Source organism: Stegodyphus dumicola, chromosome 6 (genome assembly GCF_044657685.1).
Source record: "Stegodyphus dumicola isolate Sdum_Otavi_A_Nest chromosome 6, ASM4465768v1".
In the NCBI taxonomy this organism is placed as follows: domain Eukaryota; kingdom Metazoa; phylum Arthropoda; class Arachnida; order Araneae; family Eresidae; genus Stegodyphus; species Stegodyphus dumicola.
The window spans coordinates 151052385-151073385 of record NC_140773.1 but is presented as its reverse complement, the minus strand read 5'-3'; the positions used below and the strand labels follow the sequence as shown (position 1 = coordinate 151073385).

The window sequence follows — 21001 nt, the reverse complement described above, 5'->3', positions numbered from 1 at the left end:
AAAAATCCTTCCGAGGTTTTGGCGATTTTCGCCGATTCAAGATGACGGAAAGAATTGCGCCAAGTGCCGGTTATCTGAGTCTTCCCAACTACTGCAACGAATTCTTCCGATAGTACAGTAAGACAGTTCATTAATACAGAAACTTTCTCAAACATTTCATGTTTCAGCTTGGTTTCAATATCCTACTTCTCCATTTCTTTCGGCGCCGAAGAATCTGATACTTTTGAGAATCGTGTGTAATGAAAATAATTTTCATTCATCCTTGGAGTCGCTGAATTCTATGCAGTGCAACATATGAGCCAAACTCACTAATTTTTACTGACACTGCCATATACTCATCACTGAATTCCAAAGCTAACTGATGAGATGTTTGTGTGGCGTGGAAGGCGAAAGTACCGTAGATAAACAAAACTGGCTCGTGCCACAGGCTATTCCGAGGGTATTTCAAAACCAAATCAGCCTCTTTTCTACGAAACATGTGAAACCACCTCCCTTTCATTTCACATCCCGTTTAAATCTCGCCAGCGATACCAGTGTTTTCTGTATTTTGTTCATTTCCAGAAAAGATATCTTTTCGTGTTAAGCGATTTTTGTTTCGTGTTAAGAGAAACAAAATGCATGAAAATACATAGTAGTTTGTCGGGACCCGTTGCATTATTTCGTGTTCACCGATATTTCGCGTTAAACGTATTCCACTGTATACAGATGTGTTTGGACTATGTATATACAAATAACGTTTTAAAAGGAAAATTTATAATCCTTCCAAAAATTTTTGTGCATTATGCTGCTAAAAATTGATCAGTAAATATATAAAAAAAAAAGAAATTTAGAACCAATTTTTCAGAAAGAATAAAAATTGAAATTAAAATTAACTTAATAAAATCCTGTTTAGACTAGTAAAATCTTTTTAAATTGGAAGATATTTTTAACTTTTGATTTTACTTCCCCCTCCCCCCCATTTTCCTTTGCTACTGCTGTTTGATAAGAGGTTCTAGTAAAGTTTTGTGTTAAAATTATTTTGAACTTCCAAAGATTTTCCACTGCAGGATTTTAATTTTTTCTACATTTTTAAGGGCATGTTTTCTTTTCTTTTTTTTCTTTTTTCTTTTTTCTTTTTTTTTTTTTTTGTTGAACTATTAAGATAAAAAAAATATATTGAAATGGTTCATCAGCTGATTTTGGATACAGAGAATCAAGGATTTTGTTTTAGAAGGGGAAATGTAATTAAATTCGACATACCTCCTCTTGATGATATTATGTTAAAGTTGGTTGGATTCCTCACCTTTCTTGTTCTTTTATACCACTTTTTTGGTTTTTCTTGTGATGGTTTATTTTAACATGTTGACTGCCGTGGGGGTCACCGGTGACCTGCACTCGACTTGGCTACAGCGCCGTGGGTGCCACTGGCAATGCGACCAATAGTAAAATACATAACTAGAATAAATATTGATACTGATAAATTTTTAAATAGTACCATTGTTACTATAATGGTTTGAAGAATAATAAATCGTAAAAATTTAAATTATAAATCACAAAAATGGTCTACAGATGTTTGGAGGTCCCTGGTGACCCCCAGCATGAAGCACAATTATATAACATTATTTTCTGTAGATAATATTTCGACATAATATATATAGCATAATAAAAATTTCAAGTTGCCGTCATGGGCAAATCACGTAAAATGCGCGCGGCAGTCAACATGTTAAGTTTTACATTTTAAAGTATTGTTCTACATTTATAAGATTTTATGAAGATCATTTGAACTTCAATTTTTAAGTCTTTGTGAAAAGTTGGTTCCAAATTTCTTTATATATTATATATAAGAACTCCTACACTCCTAGAAAAAACTAATTTATAAATTTATTTTTCCCACATTTTTATTTTGAAACATTTTAGTACATGCTTTTCCTCAATATTTTAAAAGTTGATTTTTTGTTGAACTGAAATATGTAATATGGAAAAATTCTATCAAAAAACATAACTCAGAATCAAAACAGGAGATAAATAGAGATAATAATAATGTGGGGTATTTGATTCTCTTTCCCTAATAGTCATTTGAAACATTTTAGCGTGTTTTTCCATTCAGCTGAAACAGTAAAAATATAGAAAAATTCCCATAGAAACATAATTCGGCTGAGAAACAAAACAGGCAAAAAATTGGGTTGGCGTCAGGAAACTGATTGGTCTAAAACAGAGCTTCTTAAACGTTTTTTCAGTCGTGAGCCTTTTTTATCATAGATTTTTTTTCACGACCCCAAAATATTTTTGAAAATTTTGTGGGACCCCATAAGTATTGCGAAAATCTGACACACATGCGAGTGAAACTGTCAATTTTTTCACTTGTATTGTAAGATACTATTGCAGTTTTAGGTCATATCTTTAATTTCTCATTTTAAGACATAGAACAATGTGAAAATTTTAATTAACAGACGAAATGACAGCGTCACGTGCAAAGCAAGTAAAGTGAACGTTTATATTATAAACAGAATGCGTTGAAACATTTTTGTTTTTCTCTTTATCTGTATGGTCTTATCTTTATCTATTTTCAGATACATTGTGTAAAAATATTGGATAATTGTAAAATTATTCTATTAAGTTTAAGAAATACCAAAACTACTGAAATTTTTTGCGACCCCCTGCTATAGATGGGGGTTGCGATCTACAGTTAAGTCTGGTCTAAAATAACGTTACAATATTTGATTTTGTTGGAACATTGGATAACTGAGGCCACACCCAGTGCAGTTATGGCAGGTGTGCAAATTTTGGAATTTACAGAAATATCAAGTAGCAAAATTTTTGGAATTTAGGAGTGGAAAAGTTGGCTCATTTCGGATACCCGGCTCTTGGCTGAATTTGGCGAGTTTTTGGCCGCCATCTTGGATTTCAGAAATGCGCCAAAAAGCGCATTTCGAAATCCAAGATGGCGGCCAAATATTGTTTTCCCTATCCGAGGGAAGTGGACAGGGAAAACAATTCTGAACTGCCAAAAGGAAAAATTGAACTTACCCTTGTTCATGTTGACATGATGACGCCTGACATTCCCTATTTCTTCAATGTTGTACAACATAGTTAACGTTATATTACTAAGCATGATATGATAACTTACTAATTGTAATTCAGTCTAAAGTAATAGAACAAGAAATTTTAATTAACGTGTACTTTAACGAGTGAAATGTTTTGCATGAAACGCTATAGGGCGAAGAAGTACTTACGCTCAAACTGTAAACAATCGATTTAAAAGAAAGCTTCCAACCTAAAAATTTGACTTGCATGTAATTTTGGCATTATATTATTTGGCATTTAAATTAATAATGAATTTATATTTAAATTAATTATGTTATGCAGGTAAATGTATGATAGTTAAACATGATATATATGGATGAGAAATGAAAAATTAGAACATTTATTAAGGTATTTGTAATATATGCTAAGTTCTTTTTAAGAAACTTTTTTTTTCAGTATATAGCACTCTTTTTTTTTTTTTTTTTTTTTTTTTTTTTTATTAATTAATCAATTTGAACATATATTTTCTATTTTTCCCTGTGTTAGAATTTCAACTTTTTTTTAATTAATCAATTTAAACATACATTTCTTAACTTATTTTTCAATATGCAAGAATTTCAACTCTTTTTAATTAATCAATTTAAACATATATTTCTTAACTTTTGTTTCAATATGTAAGAATTTCACCTTTTTTAATTAATAAATTTAAACAAATATTTCTTAGCTTATGTTTCAATATGCTAGAATTTCATATTTTTTAATTTATCAATGTAAACATATATTGCAAAATGAAGGTACTTACCCCTAGATGACATTGCTTGTACAATCTTTGTCTTCTTAAATTATGTTATTTATATTTATATAAAAAATTCACTTTTTCACAAGAAAATTTTTATCCAGGTTCTCACAGTTTCACCTTTTCACAAGAATATTTTTATCCAGGTTCTCACAGTTTCATCTTTTCACAAGAAAATTTTTATCTAGTTTCTCACAGTTTTGCAAGAAAATATGTATCCAGGTTCTCACAGTCAACAAGTTCACAAGAAACTGTGTATATGATAACCAGGGCTAGAAAGGGGGCATATGTCCGTGGGCACATCATCCAAGGAAGGCCAAAATGATGTTACGAATTTTTAGAGTTGAATGTTTTCCATTTTTGGCCAGTAGTCGGGAGGGGCACAAAATCTTCAGTTTTCCCTGGGCGCTGAAAACAGTAACTATGACTCTGCTGATAACTTATAAAATTTTATTTTTTCACAAGAAAAACTGTTATAGATTATCATTATTTTTATTATCATTATTAAATTATTATTGACGGTTTCACGTACTGAATGCTGTAGAAAGTAAATTAAAAGCAAAAGTAAAGTAAATTGTAAAATTTAATTTCAAATAACAATTAGAAAGGCGTTCTTGCCCTCCCGCTTATTAGTGTAAATAACAGAGAAAAAATCTATCTGCCTTTAACTTTGCCATTTGGTAATGTCAATCGTACTTCTAAATCCAAACTTTTTCTGTCCCTAACCATGCCTCTTCGTGCGACTGCACAGGTTGCAAGTACTGTCGTTTATTACATTGTGAGAACTATACATTTAAACCTGCAATTTCTTCCTTATTTAATGATAGTAAGAGATTCAAGATATGAAAAAAATTAAACGCTATGGAATGACTTGCAAAGTTCATTCCAAATTAAGTATCAGAATCCTGCCTAGTTACTTCTCTGATTTATAATTTGAGTTGTGATTGCAAAAAGAGGAACATTTCCTTAAAGGGTGGGTCGCCTTTTTATTTGCGTACGCTCCGATCAAGTAGGAGACACCGAATTTACATACATTAATTTATTATTTACATTAATAATTTATCATTTATTTAATTATCCGTTTTAATTCTAAAAATAAAAATGAAAAGCAAAAGGGAAAAACATAAAAATAATAATTAATCTTCTTATTATATTTAATTATCCGTATATATGTAAGAAATCAAAAGCAAAAGGGAAAAAAACATATAAAAATAATAATTAATTACATTATTATTTATTTATAATTATCGGTTTTAATTCCCATTTAACATTATTATTTATTTATAATTATCAGTTTTAATTCGCATTTAACATTATTATTTATTTATAATTATCGGTTTTAATTCGCATTTAACATTATTATTTATTTATAATTATCGGTTTTAATTCGCATTTAACATTATTATTTATTTATAATTATCGGGTTTAATTCGTATTTACCATTATTATTTATTTATAATTATCGGTTTTAATTCGCATTTATGCATTATTATTTATTTATAATTATCGGTTTTAATTCGCATTTAACATTATTATTTATTTATAATTATCGGTTTTAATTCGTATTTACCATTATTATTTATTTATAATTATCGGTTTTAATTCGCATTTATGCATTATTATTTATTTATAATTATCAGTTTTAATTCGCATTTAACACTATTATTTATTTACCTACGCTCCGATCAAGTAGGAGACAAACTTCTCAACTTCTAACCACGCAGCAGAAGCGAAGAAAAGACCTTCAATATGAGCACACAGAAGTTTTCCCTAAATCCCGAGATCGACTAAATTTCAACTCTGCAGGAAAATTTGATTGGTCAACGGTACACGTCACATGTGACATCAAAAGCGGGATGTTTTAGATTTACCCCACAGGATTACCTGCCATTTTCGGTTGCTTGTTTGCTGAGCTCTGCAGTTATATTTTTTGGCGGGCTAAAAGTGTTTTTTGATAAAATATTTTAATTGGTAATTTAGGTATTGTTTGCTTGTAATTAAACAGGTGATTACAAATTATTGTAAAGTATTTATTTTTGAGACAAACTTTTTGTAATCTATTTATTTTTCATATATTGCCTTTTGAGAACAGATAAATTTAGCGGAAATTTCCTTTGTTGAACAAAGAAAAATGAAAAATGTTTCAGAATAGCAAGCCGTGTTAGTTTCAGTCAAACATTAAATATTTTAATATCATATGCTACCATTTTTTGTGTCAAACATTAAATATTTTAATATCATATGCTACCATTTTTTTGTGTCAAACATTAAATATTTTAATATCATATGCTACTAGTTTTTATTCATTTCTTAATATATCTGATGACAAAATAAGTTTTTATTTTCTATTGCAGTACATAACTTTTTGTTATAACAATGGAATATGAAAAGATAGCAGTATTTGAATGTATGTACTGCTGCAAAAAGTACAAAAAGAAAAAGGTTTTATATGAACACATTCGGGAAGTACATAAAGTACCTGTTGTGGCTGAAGGAAATTTGAAATGTCCTATTAATGCCTGCAATTTTTCATGTAGAACGTTTGAAGAGTTAAGAAATCACGCAAGAGATCAACATGGATGCACTCTTAACTCCGTTGAAATGACATTTAATACATATGAAGGTAAGATATTAGAAATTTGCATTTTCTGCGATAAACGTTTTTAATTTGAATAGCCCCAAACTGAGTACAAATTACTATTTTTGCAAATTCATTCATCAAGCTGGGGAATAAAATACATCTATTTTTGTGAGTATAATTGATAACAGAATAATTTCCTTAGCATCTTGCTTTTTTCTGTTAGCCTGATAAAACCCCATTATTCTTCAGTAAAAATATTTCAAAGTAATATTTCTCTTCCTCAACTATTTGAAATATGAAGTAAACATTTTCTAAATAATAAAAACATATATAGAGATGCACTGCTGCATAATTATTTATACGTGTAATTCAGTGCTTCATTAAAAAAAAAAGACTATCCTGTTATTACACAAATGGATCACTTAATGCATATGTATATTGAAGATATCAAAAATGATGTGGACCTAATAAAAAAATTAGTAAAATCTTTATTAAAGTGGCAACCTTCAATTGTAAGTTTAGTATCATAATGATAGACACTTATTTTATTATATGTAAATGAGGCTTAAAATTTATTATATATTATTTTAAAACTACTTAAAGAAATTTATTCGATGTCTTAAAATTTTAATAACCTATACACATTGTATCATTATCAAGAAACAGGCTACAATGTTTTTTTACTTTAGACATAGGCCAGATGACACTCATGTTATGGAAAATGTCTGATGACAATTTGTCTCTTAAGAATAAATTTCTTGCATTATTATACAACTTTGGGGAATATGTTTTAAGTCTTGTTTAGCTGGAACACGAGTACTAGTAACTGTCAAATAGGAAGAAAAATATGCCAATGTATAACTTAAAACAGAGTCGTAGCTAGGGTTTTCAGCGCCCAGGGACAACTAAAGGTTTCGTGCCCCTCTACTGCTTGCCAAGGATGAAAAACATTTAATTCTAAAATGTCGTAACATCAGTTTGGCGCCCCTTGGATTCTGCGCCCGGGGACAGATGCCCCCCTCTAGCTACGCCTCTGACTTAAAATTAGGCAACTTTATTTCAGTGTAGATTTTAAATAAAACTATCAGTTTTGAGAGCAATTAGACATAGGTTCCTCTTCTTGAAGAGAAAAAATATTCTGCTAAAATGACCAGTATCTATTTACAATCAGTGCCAAAATAAGATTTTGGTTAGTTTTAAATTAATAATTTTGTTTTAAAGATTCACTAGTTCACAATTATAATGGGCTTTTATATTGTACGAGGGCCATCCAGGAAGTAGATTACATTTCCGTCTGTGTCCGCTAGGGGCGGGGCTAGCGCGGCCATCTTGGGGTCAGAGCGTTGCGCAGCTCAGTCTGCATCTAGCCGTGCTAGTGAGAGGTTCGTGCTGTGCTCCGTTCAGATACTGTGACGGTTTGAAATGTCTGCGTTAATTGAAAATCCCGTGAGCTGCGAGGTGCGCTCAGTAATAAGGTTTCTGACTGCAAAAAACTGTAAACCGATAGAAATCTATCAGCAGCTTCGTGAAGTGTATGGGGACAACATTATCACTGAAGGTGGAGTGCGTCAGTGGGTCATAAGATTTCAAAATGGCCGAACCAATGTTCACGACGAAGATCGAAGTGGGAGACCCAGCATAGTGACCGCCGAACTTCTCGAAAAAGTCGATGCTAAAGTCCGTGAAAATCGAAATTTCACAATAACGGAACTTTCTTTGAGTTTTCCACAAATTTCGCGAAGTTTGTTGCACGAAATCATCAGCGAAAAGCTTGGTTACCACAAGTTTTGTGCAAGATGGAAGGCAAGAAGAGGTAACGAAGTGGTTGAAGGCGCAGGCGGCCGAATTTTTCGACGAAGGAATTTCCAAGCTCGTACATCGCTACGATAAATGCCTTAATTTGTATGGTGACTATGTATAAAAGTAGTATTTGAGTGTGGCTTTCATCTGTATATAATAAAATTTGTTTCCTATACTTTGTTTATTTTTTTATTCCAAAACGTAATCTACTTTCTGGATAGCCCTCGTATGTAGGCTAATGTTTACCCTTCAAATTTAGATTTCTTACAATGGAAAAGTGAGGAAGAACGAAGAGAAAAAATTTCTTACTTTTTGAGAAGTACAATAACTCTTAAAGAAGGTGGGAAAAAGAGTTACTTCCTTTGTAATCGATCTGGATTTTATAATTCTAAAAGTAAAGGTGTAAGAGCTATAAAATCACAAGGTACCTGCAAAATAGAGGGGCACTGTCCATCTACTATTGAAGTTACCAGTAATGGCATAATTAAGATTTTATATTTCCAAACACACGTGGGACACACAGTAGATCTAGAACATTTGCCATTAACAAAAGATTTGCGAGAAGTGATTGCAGGTAAGTTTCTTTATGAACTTGATTGTGAAATTCAATATAAAACAGACATTATTATACAACATTATCATATAAATGCAATATTTTCAGGTAAGTTAAATGAAGGCATTCCACCACAGAAAATATTAGATTCCACAAGGAATAGTATTAAAGAAGACATTTACAGGGAGCATTTATTGACAAAAAAAGACATACATAACATTTCTAATTCTTACTGTATTGGTAATGATGAACAATATCATCCAACTGTGATGCTGTCAGTTTAAGGATCTGGATAGAAAAAATGAAATGTTTAGATGATAATCCAGTTCTTTTTGTAAAATTCCAAGGAGAAGCAGCAGATCAGCACTTGGAAATTAGTGACTTCTGCATCATCATAATGACAAACGTTCAAAAGCATATGCTTTTAAAGTTTGGATCCGATAGCATATGCATCGATAGCACACATGGGACTAATGCTTACGATTTTCAATTATCGACAGTTTTAGTCATAGACGAGTTTAATTCAGGATTTCCTGCTGCTTTTTGCCTAAGCAATAGAGTAAATTTAGGTTCAATGCAAAAATTTTTTCAGTGTATTAGGGACAAAGTTGGACTGCTGTCTGTAAACTGCTTTATGAGTGATGATGCACCAGTATATTATACTGCATGGACATCAGTAATGTGTGATGCCAAATTTAGGATTCTATGCACCTGGCACGTTAAAAAGGCATGGCTGCAAGCAGCAAATTCAATTATCCCCTCAAAACGAAAGGAAGTTTTGAAATTTTTAAATGTAGTATCTGAATGTCATGATATAAAAGAATTTGAAGCACTGATATCTGATTTCCTCAGCAAACTCTTTGCTGATAGAGATACAGACAAGTTTGCTAATTATTTTGCTTCAAATTATGCAAACAGATGTGAGTTGTGGGCTAAATGTTATAGAAAAAGATGTAACATCACAACTAACAATCATCTTGAAGCACTGCATCGAGTTTTAAAATATTCTTATCTTGATGGATTGAAAAACAAGAGGGTTGATAGGTGCGTTGCGAAGCTTATTAATATGGTGCAAGATAAATGGTTCCAGAGATTTATCAAAACAACAAAAGGGCCAAACACATCAAAGATCAACCAAACAAATTTACGACACAACAGAGCAATAAATTTTCCAGCTAATAATATCACAGAAATCAATGAGTTTTCTTGGCATGTGATTTCAGAAAGTGACCCTACTCTTGAATATACTGTTACTCAAATACATACACAATGCATTAATTGTAACATTGTTTGTAAATGGTGCAAAATTTGTAACGATGCATTTGTATGCACATGCACAGATGCCACGATTAAAGGAAGTGTCTGTAAACATATACATGCAATAATTTTAAAGACAAGATTACCTAATAGAGAACAGCCAGCTAAAACTAAAGAATCAAATGATGTAAAATCCTTTCTTGATCTATCAGCACAAAAATTTAAAAAATCAGGAACCAAGCACCATATTATAGATCAACTGAGTATCATATCAAAACTTGTAACATCAACAACAGTAAATAATATAACTTTGGGAGATATTGAAAACACACTGAATAAAGTGATTACAAAATTAAAGAACGAAAAGCCGAAATTGAAAATGGTGAACTATGAACCTACAAATAAAAAAGCAGAGAAACAAAAGAATTTCTTTTCTACGAGAAAGAAAAGAAAACGTCCATGCAGTACTGAAAATATTGCAACAACTTCATACAAGAAAGCTGCTATACATGCCATTGGAAATAATGAAACTCTTATAATTCATGATTCTTTTGATCATATATATTGATATCTCATCATGTAAATATATTGTATATAAAATAATCTCTAAATAGTTTATAAATTAAAATATGATGAATTAAAAACAGTATATAAATTTAAAAGGCTCTTAATCTTGTCACTACTTCATCCTTGCTAGTTACACAAGTAATTTATTAATCAATTTTTTATCTGCATATTCTGTCGCAGTATTTCACTACTAAATTATTAGTGTAAAGTTCTCCAGTTGATGGTACACATACAGTACAGTTAGCAACATCATTTTACAAAACATCGACATATAATGTGTTTATTAGGACGTATCACAACAATATGTGCAAAAGAACTAAAAGTTTCAGCATGAAATATGCAGTTACAGATTCAGTCAAATATAGATAGTAACATCATATACAGATAGAGAACATAACAGGAATAACAATTGCACTTGATTATTACAAAGGAAAATCATAATTTAGTATCTGCTGACAAATGAGAGTGTGCTGGTATTTCTCTAAATAAATGATTAAAAATGCCACAAAAATATAATAAGTGCTTTAAAATTCTTAAATTCATATAAGTGTAAATCTTAGTGTTTTTGAAAATGCTACTGTATTTTGTTATTGAGCATTTTTGAATCGCTAGTTATTACAATAACAATTTATGAATAGTGAAAACTTAAATTATTCCAAGAGAATTGATTAATAAATTTCATACAGTAAATAAATCATTGGGCTGCAAAAGTATGCAGATATATGACAACCAATAACAGAAATAAAAATAAAATCTTTAAAAATTTTATGAAGTGGCGAAGCATGCAAGAGCTATTTATTTATCTTGTAAACAATACATTTTCAGTAGAATCAGTACTTTAAAAAATTGATATACTTTGGAAACATGCTCTGCAATGTAGTTGTTTTGTGATGAAACTGTTAATAGTGATGCTTTGATAATGCTTTTGTTGATTTGCTCCACACAGTAAAACTGTAGAATTTATGTATACATAGTTCTTGCTTTTATGTATGGATGCAAATTATACAGCTTTTAATTTTTCATGAAACTTGCATACATATTAAAGTCAAGTGACTTTTCAGAATATTACAACATTATAAATCTCACACCTTGAGATTACTAAGGCTTATACACAGATTTCAAAGGAAAATATTATTGATATAGACACAAGTATATAGTTTCCATTAATTAACACATTGTTATTGATGAAGATCTCTTTAATGATTCTTACATAAAGCTATTTGGATTTTTTTCCAGAGGAAAAACAAAGTTTCATTTAAGAAAATAAACCACAGAATATTCTTAATTTTATTATAAACTTTCATTACATCACATGAATCTGTAAACACTGAACTAATCGTTTTTAATTTAAATCACAAATGTATTCTTCATATTGATTTATTGACAGTATGAATAACGACCAAAACTTAATATTATCTGTATATAATAAGAAATCATTGATACATAGGGTAAAAATAAGCATGAAGTTAGACTATATTAGCATGCTAATGGATCAACTAATGGCAAAAGACTTAAAAACCTTTACCTAATCATTTGTACAAGATTATTTAATGAACACAAAATGTATAGGAGTTACTCCAACCCTTTTTTGACCGTGGACACATTCTAACATATATTTTGAGATCTTGTACCCTTATGACTAAACATTCAAACAGATTTCAGGCATGAGACTTTTAAGTGCTTCTTTGTCATGAAATTACCTTATGATCATTTCATTCAACTACTACAAATCAAGGAAAGGAGAATTAATTACCAGTGTTTTATACTTTTAGCCACTTGATAACGTTACATAATATGGATTAACTCAAAGCACATTCTACTGATTATAATCAGATAATTGCATATCTCTTCTGAGAATTTAGATTCTTCCGCATTCATTTCTTTGCAGATCTTGCTCTAAATGGATTTCAATACATATTTACCACTAATAATCGCAAATGATAGTAAATAACAAATTAATTTTTATTCTAAACATGATTTGGGATGGCTGCATAGGCGTTTTCGTGTTTTTCCTCATGTGTAACGTGTATATGAGCCAGTTTCCCTTAGAAAGTTCTCCAGGAAGGCATTCTTCCCTGTAGGCAGTTAGCTCTCGAGTGCTTTAATCAAATAAAAACCTATTTTAAACTACAATTTCAAATTTTGTATTTTGTCCTTATTTATTTCACTAAATAATTGAAGTCCTCTTTAGTACATACACATATCAGGCGCTATTTTATCTTCATTTACAAAATAAAACAGTTGAAGTAGTTTTAGGACTTTTCTCTCATGGAAAAAAAATATCTGCATTTTATCCAATTTCCTTTATGAAAACTGAAGTTTTCATACCAAACGACATTCTTACAATATAACCTTCCTTACGAACTCTCTTATTTACCATATAAACCATTTCGGATCTTTGCTTTGGTAAATGGTCTAAGGCATTTTACCAGTATATGGCTGTCATAATTCCTAAGGAAGCATATTAGAAAAACAAAACGGTCAGCTATACGCAGGGTTTAATTTCAAAAATTAGAAGTACCAGAGCCCTATAGAAGACCTTCAGGAAAGAGGAACAAGAATAAATAAGAGAATAAGATGACTAATCAAATCATTAACAATTAAAAAATTAAATAATTCATTATTAAAAAAATTAATGGTTAAAGTAATTAAATAATTAAAATTTAATAGTATGCAAAGTGATAAATTAGAATTTAATAAGCAATTTTTAATATAATTTTATTATTAAAAATAAAGTTTCCAAGACCAGATTTCTACTGAAATTATTGTTCAGTTACATAAAAGAAGTGCTAAAGCCTTCTTATTTAGGGCTCCGGCTAAAATTATGAATTTTTCCTAAAACTAATAAGTATCTGAGCCAGCCTCCGGTGGGCTCCGACGCAATTTAAGCCCTGGCTATACGGATATCTTGGTAAAGCAAGAGAAGAACCCATCTTTGGTCATGACCAAACATGGCGCATGATGAGTTTTGATTGTAAACCACATGAGAGGCGGAGTTTAAATACGTTGAAAAGACGTCACCAGAGCCAACCAATCAAAATTTCCTGCCAAGTTGAAATTTAGTCTCACCCCTAAATCCCTCCCGATACTCCGGATTCTACAGTAACCTAAACGTCAGCAGAAAGTTGTCGGGGTGGGTAGCCGGGTTTGGCGGAAATCGCCACCACCGGCCGCCGTAGCGATGTCGCCAAGAGCCGGTTATCCGAAAACTGCCGAAAAGTTTTTAGAATTTAGGACCCACAGAGATTGCATAGCACAACAAAATGTATCTGCTGAAGCTAGGACTCCAGTGCATGGTTATATTCTTATAAAGACTGTATGCCTGAATGCAAAGATGCATTTTGAGTCATCATCGCTAGGTCACCAGCCTACACAGCATTGTGTGATACATCCTTCATGTAAATAAGAAATAAAATTGACAGCACTTTAGTTAAATAACCTAACTCATTCCTTGTAAGTATTATGCCAGAGTATTGTAATTGTTGAATAAGAATACAACACTTGCTTTCTGTTCATCTGAAAATGGGATAGATATTCTAGCAGTTATTCCAGCAGAAGTTTGCAAGAACGGATCATTCTTTATTTAGTTAGATAATCAAAATACATAAGCTATGAACATAACATTTTAAACCGTAATTCACTTTTCACATTAGACAGCCAATGTTTATCAATTTTCACATAAGTCGTACTTTCCCGTAAATTTGAAAATACTCTATTGTATGCTGTTCTGTTCAAGAAATCATTTTTTTTTTTTTTTTTTTTTTTTTTTTTTTTTTTCAAAATGCAATTGATAATTTGTTTTTTTACAAAATTTTAACCTGGGAATTATGAACAAATTTGTGGGGGGTCACCAAATTCAAAGAAATTTATTTGACAATAAAAGATATATGGAATTTGAAGAGAATTTTGGATGTTTTTTTAACATTTGCCAGGAATTTTGAATTAAACATTTCCATATTTTAATTCTGATTTTATTGCTTTTCACTTGATTTATGTGTTATGTTTGATGATTTCCAAACGGCTCGAATCAAATTTCAAAGCAACTGCATACGCGCAGCCAAGATTTAGTTTTTTCGTCTATCTTAGTAATGTCTTGCATGCAATTTGTAATTGTAATACACTTCATTTATAAACAATGTTTCTTATTTCTAATCAAATTTTTTGTCTAGTAAGTGCATAACATTTCCTAAGCATTGGAAAATTCAGTAGTGTCTTAAAGGATAATAGAAACAATTTTGTTTTCGTTGCAATTTTTTTCATGATGGTTAAATGGCCCAAAATCTCTTGTAAGAGAAATGGGATGGATGCACCAACATCAAATAAACTTAGAGAAAAACTATTAATGAAAATGCAAACAAAAATTTAACCATTGGCTCTATTTCTACTTCTAAAAAAAAAAAAAAAAAAAAAAAAAATTGAGTACATATCAAGAGTTTATTTTATACTGTTTTACATGTTGCATTTTCAATGGAAAAAGAATATCCATTGTGTGTTAAATGCAGTGAAAACTTGGCACATGGAAAGCATGAAACCTGCGAAATTAAAAATACATTTAGAAACGGTATTTTTCCCGTTTCGCCGCCGCAAACAGTATAGTCGCCAACAACAGTACTACTGATGCCAAACAGAATATCTTCGCTGCCAACGTTTTACGCCTCATTTTCGAAACAAGTCACAGCCATTTCTTATTTATTGTTTCTTTCAATACTGGCATACAACTACATAGAATTTTTACAAGATAATTAAAATTTATGCCCCAAGACCATTCGCGGTAATTAAGACAATTAGACTGCAATCACACCACTCACCCGAAGGCAAAAATATAGAAAAGGCAAAATCAAGGGTTAAATTCATCAATTCTAATGAGAATGCAGTAGCAAAGTAAAGCACTGCAGTTTTACATAATTTCTGAGTAAGCTATTTTTACAAATTGAAATAATTATTGCATTTAAACTTGTATTCCAAATTAAGATTTAACTTGAAATTAATGTAGATAATTACTGAGAGAATTAGATTTTTGTAGCGTAGTTTACGTGAGATGAGATCACGTGCTGTTACGTGATACAAACCGGGAAATCAGGATGTTGAACCATGAAAACATAGTAAATTCTTAATGTCTTTTTACAAATTTATTATCTTTATTTATTGGCTTTTTACAAAATTTTAAAAAATATTAAAATGTTTGTGCCTTCAAAATAAAAAATTCGTAGAACTAACAGTTGTTAACATTTTTTATGTGTATGTTGTCGTCAACAAAGTCTGCTTGGCGAGATTTGCGCCAGTGAAACTAAAAAGTACCTCAGAAATTAAACATAAAGATTAAATAAATAAATCTGAAGATTTTTTTTAAAGGAATGATCTGAGAGCATGAAAAATTAAAATGTGTTTTTGAAAAAATATACAACAGTTCCTGAGAAGGATTTACAATCTTCGCATAACCTTTCACATTGGATTTTGCCTTATCATTTTAAAATATATTGTATTATAAAGATTAAATCAAAGCAAATTACTTTCTTAGAGATGTGAATGTTCTGACTGAATTTTCTTTCTATCACTTATTATTTAATTGCAGTATTTAAGTTTCGTATTTAATTGCAAAAAATTTAACACCTCATACAATTGAAAAATCGCTCATTCTTCCTTCAGCAATTAAAATGACATCATTTACGCATGCAGAAAAATATAGTAATGATTTAAAAACAATATCATTAAAAAAGAGGGGATGTTTACATCGGAAGTGAGCGTACGTGCGCCAGAATATGGTAACCCTGATAATTGTTGCAACCCACACAGGGAATTTTCCTGAAGGAGGAAAAGGGAAATTTTCTGTTTACTTTTCGAACATTACGGTAAGAGAAAATAAAGTTTGAAAGTCGCAAATCATTATTAGTTCATATTTTCGCAAAACGTTTATGGGGTTTATTTTTCGAACATTACGGTAAAAGAAAATAAAGTTTTTTATATTTTCGCAAAACGTTTATGGGGTTTATTTTTCGAACATTACGGTAAAAGAAAATAAAGTTTTTTATATTTTCGCAAAACGTTTATGGGGTTTTGGGAGTTAAAAAATGAAGCAAATTATTATTATTAACATAACAAAAAGTTCCTTTTTTAAGTATTATATATGTTATAAATATTGCTATTGCCATGAAGACAAACTGGGCAAAGTTAAAATGAAACCAACAACAACAGCATTTAATTTATTATAGCTTTTTTCTTACTTTTACTAGAATTCTAATGATAAAATGATTAGTGCATTTAAATACATATTAAATGGAAATATTAAAATAAATATGGAGATGCATTAAATATGATTTGGACTAATTTAATTATGTATTCTGACATATATAGCTATGCGCATTTAATTTTTATCAATAAAAATAATTAAGCTATCCTTATTATTTTTATATATCTATACATTTTTTAACTCTGCACATAGCTACTCAGAAAGAAAGATATATGGGTAGGATATAAGAAGATAAAAATTATTAATCTTCCCTTCAAAGTCAAATGGATATAGCTGTAGTATATGATTTCAAAAAAAGTAAATCATTAGAATATTAAGCTGAAAATATAAGTCTGAAGGAAAGAGATTTTTCTTAAATTCAAACTGTGCACAAAACATTTCAGATGCATTCAAACTCTGAACTGGAACATGCTAATTTACTGTTGTGGAACTAATATGAAAATAATATTGTTGACAGTATAGTAGTGTACCACCAAAGAATTTATGCTGGGAGAAGAAGCAAAGCTTCGATGACACCACAAAGCCAAATGATAACTGGCTTAATTTTTACTCTTTTTATGCATAAAATGTCATAGTTGTTAGTATCTCATTAAAATGTATTTTCTAATAATATAATGATTTGCAAATGATGGAAATTTACCTGTCATTAAAACATTTTGTTCTAAACATGCTTCAGCTTATCAAAGAAGTTAAAGCTATTCCAACCTATCCCCCATATTCAAGTTTTTTTGATTAAATCAGGTCCATGTCTAATGCATCAAAAATATAAATAAACCTTCTTTAGTATTTGTCAAACATCAGTTCTCATGGCCTTAAATTGGATGCAAGATTTATTTCACAAAGTTATGTTTTCACTTATGGGGCAAAACTTTTAAATTTGTTGTTTGAATCTGTTACATTAGTCTTTATTTTAAAGAATATATTGTATGTCATATGGCCATGAAGGCAACCTGGTTAAAGTAGAAATGAAATCAAACTTTCTAATTAATGTGATTTGAAGCCATTGTGTTATACTTCGAGGAATATGTTATATGGTAAATAGGTGTGCTCATGTTTTTCCTGGAAAGGGCATAACATTTTTTTACAGAAATAAGTTACCAACCTAAATCTATTGTCATGGCAATTAAATTTTTCTGAAAGAGCAGGATTATTTATAAGCCAAGTGCTAAACCTTTGTATTGTTACCCTGATCATGAAATTTTAAATGGTGATTTCAGGTTGAACTGCCCTTCAATGAAAGCTTTTGCTCGATGTGTGGCCTGTAATAGCAATAAATGGGGCTTTTGTGAACTGAAATCTGTTAGGCTTTCCAAAATCCAGAAAGGTAAAGTTTAACTTTTTATTTAAGCCTAATGTTCTTAAAGTATATTAGAATATCCATAGGTGACATTTGATTATTGTTTAATAAAGACACCATAACAAAATAAGCTGATTGAATCACCAAATTTGTAACTTTTAAATATATCCAGACTGTCTGCTTTAATAAGGAAGTAACATACAGTGCGTATATAGTAGTGTTTTGATTTTCATTTATCATTTTATTCTGTTTTAAGTATGAGTTCAGCAATGCTCCAACATAAGGTATTCCAATTTATATGAGCTTTAAGTCGTACAGCTCCTTATTTTATTTTGCATATTTATACTTGTTGTTTTGAAATTGTCAATAATTCATAAAATGCTGATGAGCAAAACATTACTATGCCTATATATAAGAATTAGCTTTAATGAAATAAGAAGCATCAAAGTATATGCTAATTGCCCTAAAACTCCATACCCTTCTTCAAAACAGTACTTCAGTTATAACTGTGTTAACAAACGATGCAGTTGTTCAACATTTTTATACACTGTGCTGTTACTTTCATACTTTGGTTCAGGAAAGTAAATGGGATTTGATATTCTATATTTCTTCTTTTTTCCCCACATTATAATTATGAATCGAGTTATCAGAAAAGAATAATTAATTTTATGAAACCATTAGCATCAGAATAACTCCATTTCTTGCACATGTACTTCTTGTTTCCAATGGTGGATGCTTGCCTATGCCGGCATTGGCCACTCTTAAAATCAGATATGGTGATCTATTATGGAGGCACCTAATAGGCAGGCCACCTTTGCCTCCTATGAAGGGACAGATAATTTACATCCATGCCTTGTTTGTTATTCGAACCCGGGTCCCTCAGTATTGTACTCAGGCTTCCCTAATCACTATACCATCCGGGCAGCTACGACTTTATTTTAATATGCTATTTTGTATTGATATGTAATATGAAAAATACATTTTTATTATGTATTTTTTAAAACAAGTGCTTTTTAGTCATTGGTTCTATTTAACTAGAATTCACATGTATTGTTTTATATGCAAAATAAATACAACCCAGACTGATTGGAATCTGACTTCAGAGCTTTCGCTCGTTGCATCTGTCACATAGCTTCAGAGCTGTAACTGTGTTATATTTAATTTTTAGTACTTAAATATTAATTTGTTAAAGTTAAAAAGTAATAAAGCTGAAGAATGTCAATGTGATATATTTCTTAACAATAATGTGCAGTAGTCCCTCTTTAAAAATGGTTTTGATTATCTGCAGACAATAAAAATTGAGAAAGTTATGAAAATTAGATTATTTTGTTGAATTCAAATTGGCCAAATGATAAAGATATACAGTCAAAAGTCGTTAATTCGGACACCCATAATCCGGAATGATCTATAATCCGGACCTCAAAGCTACAAACTTTCTGCGCATGCGTTGCGTTCACGCATGCGCACAGGCGTTTAAGAGTGCGCGTAAGACCTTTACGGCTGCGAATATGTTTGTGCACATGCGCGTTTAATGCGTAACGGAGGTATAAGCTAAGCTAAAATTATCTGATTCAGTTAATGTTGCACATTGCGTTGCTCCTTAATCTTTGAATTGGATCCTGCTTATTATTTTTTGCAGACTTTTAGAACAATTCCATAAAAGTAAGCTTGAACTTTCGATTATGTCAAATAGAATTTCCGATATATATTTACTAATATGTAATTTATATCTACAAAGCGAAAGTATGTTCTGAAATTCGAAATCTGTTTATCAATTTCACGCCGCGGATTGGAAGTTGATCTGTCAGCACTATCCTTATCTTCAGGGCAGATGTTTTTATTTTATTTGGCTTATAATTCCTTACTAAGTATAGTATTTCATGTCTATGTACTCCATCTTTGATATGATTTAAATCAAGTTCCTCGTCATTATAATTCGCTTTCGATAGTGAAGAAAGTGACCCAGAGGTTATTGAAAACGAAAACATTTCCATTGACAAATTAGTCGGTATTCTCAACACAGCAATTATAGGACTTGAACAGCGGAACTTTGTAACTAAACGAGAAATTATGTCTGTTTAATAGAATTAAAGAGAAAGTGTTATCACATGAAACGAAGCAACTTACATTGAAATAAATGTTTAATAAAGTAAACAAATAAATATTAAGCTTTTTCTTTTTGTAAATTTTGATACCCTTTAGATCATAATTGTTCTTTATTTCATAAATTATGGTTTCATATTTTTAATTTTATAATTTCTGCATGCCATCTTACCAGATTTAAACTGATGATCTATAATCCAGAAAAATCGATAATCCGGAATCGCCGAAGTCCCGACGAGTCCGGATTAACGACTTTTGACTGTACTTGCATATAAATCACTTCTGCATATGATTGAAGCTTTACAATATGTGCTTGTTAACTTCAGTTGTCTATAGTATTATTATTATGACAGTTTAACACTTGATATTTGCAGCACATTACCTCAGATTAGAACTATAGGATAAAATGTAGTTGAAAACTTTGGGAGGTTATAAATGAAATAAACGCAGAAGAAATTAACTCAAGCCATTACTATTGTGAATGAATAACAGAGCAGTTAGAAAATTTATTATAATTCAGAATTAATGTTTAGTACTGGCAAAGAGAAAGTGAATAGTGTATTAAGTTAGATAGTTTTCACAATAGAAATATTAACTTAAATAAAAAGAACAAAACTATAAATTTTCCCTCATTAATTATTAATATTTTTATTATATTTAATTATTAAACATGTTTATTACTTGTGTATCCTGCCAAATAGACTGGCTGCATGGAAGTTTTCATAATTTTCTCTATGTGTGACATGAATTTATGCATCCAAAATGCTAACCTTTGTATGCAACACTCACTCATTTCT

General features: G+C 30.6%; 1 long non-coding RNA gene across 4 annotated transcripts in view; it reads left to right on the top strand.

Annotated features, from left to right (window-relative positions):
• Positions 1 to 21001, top strand: part of LOC118198150 (uncharacterized) — a 66588-nt gene that overhangs the window by 43977 nt on the left and 1610 nt on the right. Inside the window, exons 2-3 of one of the 4 annotated variants that reach the window (XR_015041732.1) lie at positions 6154 to 6422; positions 18022 to 18128. The exons of 1 other annotated variant lie outside the window; for it this stretch is intronic. This is a non-coding gene — a long non-coding RNA (uncharacterized LOC118198150). Of the gene's footprint in view, positions 1 to 6153; positions 6423 to 16272; positions 16407 to 18021; positions 18129 to 21001 lie in introns of those variants that run through there. 2 more of the 4 variants (XR_015041735.1, XR_015041734.1) reach the window with 2 other exon arrangements.